The 3,491-nt window shown below is 47.4% G+C and overlaps 1 long non-coding RNA gene across 1 annotated transcript; it reads left to right on the forward strand.

Annotated features, from left to right (window-relative positions):
- Window positions 1–965: 965 nt before the first annotated feature.
- Window positions 966–2,528, forward strand: LOC146079495 (uncharacterized). Its single transcript, XR_014474567.1, has 3 exons — window positions 966–1,022; window positions 2,034–2,138; window positions 2,427–2,528. It is a non-coding gene; the product is annotated as an uncharacterized LOC146079495 (long non-coding RNA).
- The last annotated feature ends 963 nt before the right edge of the window (window positions 2,529–3,491 follow it).

A 3,491-nucleotide genomic window follows, 5' to 3' on the forward strand; every position in this document is an offset into this window, starting at 1 on the left:
CACAAATTAATGTGTGCCCTCTACTATTTGGCCACAGGCTCCACTCAGTCTGTGACCTCATGGGCCTTGGGGGTATCACAGGCCACTTTCTCTAAGCATTTCACTCAAGTGTTACTTGCTTTAAAGAAGTTGTGGCGGACATACATCAGATTCCCCAGTTCTGAGCAGGAGTGGCAGGACCACAAGTTGGCTTTCTATAGACTCTCAGCATTCCCTCGCGTGCTGGGAGCTATAGACTGCACACACATTGGGATTAGGGCACCGCACGTGCGGGGACACGTCTACTTCAATAGGCGTGGGCGGCACTCCCTGAACGTGCAGGTTGTATCCAATGTTAATTTGAAAATCCTGAGTGTTGTGGCAGGCTTTCCGGGAAACTGCCATGACGCCTATATTCTGAGACACTCAGCCCTCTGGAACAGATTTACCAACCACCAAATGCCAGAGGGCTGGCTACTAGGTAAGTAACTTTTAACATATTACCCTGTCTGTCCCTAATTGTACCTGCTGCAATGTGTGTGACACCTTTGCGCACCCCAGAGGGCCCTGCACAGCTCCGGTATAATGAAGCCCACATTGCAACCCGCAATGTGGTGGAGTGCACATTTGGCGTCTTGAAGAGTCGCTTCCGGTGTTTGGACAGGTCGTCGGGTACACTGCTTTACCACCCTGCCAAAGTAGTCATGATTATCCAGGCTTGCTGCATGCTGCATAACATAGCCCTGTCCCAACCTGCCTATGTGGAGGAGGAACATGCAGCAGTCCTGCAGGAAGCCCAACCTACCACACCTCGGGTAGTGAGGGGTACGCAGAGGGGAAATCTGGTGCGCACACACATCATCAGCCGATACTTTTCTGGTAAGCACATGTGCCCTGTACTCCGAAATGTACCTGTGCTGTAAGTGTACTCATTAACTAATGTGTGACCAATACCATCTGCTTTCACCCACATTTAGCCTAATACACAGAGCCCAACGGATGCAGATGGTGGTGCTGACCTATCCCTTGCTGATATCTAGCTTGTAAGTACATTTGATACATGTATGAATGATGTATGCAGTCAAACATGGCTCACTGGTGTTGTGGAACTACACATGCCAGCATGCCCTGACACACTCTAAGCATTACAGTCCAAACCATGAGTGTCAGAGCCTGCTGGAATATGTAGATGCACAACCTTTGACGGCCAAGGAGATACCCCACACTACTTTAGTGCAATCCCATTGTCATATACCATTGCAATATTTTATACTGCACACAATAATTGGTTTAAAAATAATACACAAACACAATGGTATGCGGCTAGACATTTTTACTTCTGTCTACTTTGTCAGACGCAATCTGCATTTTTGCAGATGAAAAATAACAACTCTGGGGGCATGTTACAAGATGATTGGGAATGGAAAAAATAAAGAAACATATGTATGAGCTACCTTCGCCCAGCATCAGGCACCCCTACACCACTTCTAGACCCTGTACCAAGCCCACCACGGGTCCTAATACTCTGATGGGGTGGGGAAGTGGGGGAGCCACTTATTGGGGTGCTGGATACACTGCTGAGGGTGGATGCTGCGCCACCTCCTACATTGGCTTCCAGCTGCTGGATTTGGGCCTGCATAGCTAGTAAGGCATTAGTCTGCGCTGTGCATGATTGGGTTAGTGCAGCAATACTTTGCGCCAGGCTGCCAATATGCCTATTCTGCTCCCTTACAGCAGCAGTTTGCTCAGCAAAACGGGTGTCAATGCTGTTAGCAATGCGCACATGAGTGCCTACACCTACCCGTACACTACGTGCCATTTTGCGTAACTGAAGGAAGGTGTCACGCATGTACCCCTGGATATTACCTATTTGGAGGCTTTGGGAGGCCATGAATTCTATCTGTTTTTCCTTGAAATTGACCAAGGAGTTAGCTACTTGGGAAGCCGAAGCGGCTGTATGGGGTGTGTTGGTGGGTGGGGGTGGGTTGGGAGACACCCCACTTGGGGGAAGATCACTCTGTGACGAGGTCTGTATTTCTTCCTCTGCCGCAAAGGTGTCGACTGGTTCAAGAATGATGTCCATTTCGTCTAGCACCATCATTGAAGAATCTGTTTGGTTTGACCCTAGTTGTATAGCACCTGTGGATACAGATGAAGAGGTAAGTACTGATGCATATATAGGCCACACTGTCATCTATACTGTTTTACATAGGGCTTGAGATGCTGGACGCACATACCTAGGGGTGTTATGTACTTACACATGTACCCCGATACAGCATGTAACATTGACATTAATAATATGTCACATGCCTAGCTCAGATTACATTCATTTCCGTTGCAATGTAGCAGCAGGAGATGAATGTGGTGTGAGATATTGTTGAGGTGACATGGGTGTGTGTACTGTATGTGTAATGGCGTGTTTTTTGTTCATTTACCTGCTTCCGCAGATTCTGCAGCAACGGGCCTTCTGGTCTTGGATGCCGCAGCACTTCGGGATGGACAATCTGTACAAGGAAAGATGGGCAGGCATTATGGACCTTGCAATGGCGAAGCATTTTCTGCAAACATGCATTGAGTTGACAATAATGGACAATACCCTTTGGACAAGGACTACTTTATTTTTTCTCCACCATTTTTTTTATTTAAACCAAAAGATTTTTGTGTTACATTATTATTATTAAACTATTGTACACATGACAACTATTGGATAATCTGTGGTATGTAGGCATGGCAGCTAAACCACCAGTACACCTCAGGGTTTTTGTCCACATACATGTTAGGCTGCTAGAAAGAATGTTACAGTGTTAATCAATATGAGCAGTTGTGGAACTACAAGGCCCAGCATTATCAGCAATTTAAAAGTACTAGCAGGCAATTTCTTGTGCATGACCTTGCTGGGCTATGTAGTTCCACAGCAGCACTTTACTTAGCATAACAATACAAGTGAACATTATAGTTATAATACATTGGCATGTATGTTTAGGATTGCATGTGGTCACACTTACCAGCTCTAGATGGCGTTTGCGGCCTATCGGAATCCGCCACGTGCATGCCAGGCAGGACCTCAGGGGGTATGATGCGCTTCAGCTTCACCTCATACGCATTGTAGCACACAGTGGTGGGGCTTCCTCCTCCAGTCTTGGTGGCCTCCTCCAACTCCATGGCCATTTTATTTTTCAACTGCCTTTTGATGTCGTTAAATCTTTTTTTCACATTGCGGACCAGGCGCTTGTGCTGACTGACAGCGTTCACCGCCTGGGTGATGTCCTTCCACATAGCCCTTTTGCGCTGTGCAGTGGTCTTGTGGTGAGATCTGCCAAGCAAACGGTCAAACACTGGCAGGATAGCCCGGACAAGTGCTGCATTTTCTTCATATGAAAAGCGGACCTTTCGGCCACTTTTTGTGCGGCTAGCTTCCACCTCCTCCTCCTCATTTTCAACACCAGCCATGTAGCCCTCCTCCTCCATGCCAGTGTCTTCCTCCTCCTCACCACCATCTTCCTCCACCTCTG

The sequence above is a fragment of the Crinia signifera genome, chromosome 5 (genome assembly GCF_055691185.1).
Source record: "Crinia signifera chromosome 5, ASM5569118v1, whole genome shotgun sequence".
In the NCBI taxonomy this organism is placed as follows: Eukaryota; Metazoa; Chordata; class Amphibia; order Anura; family Myobatrachidae; genus Crinia; species Crinia signifera.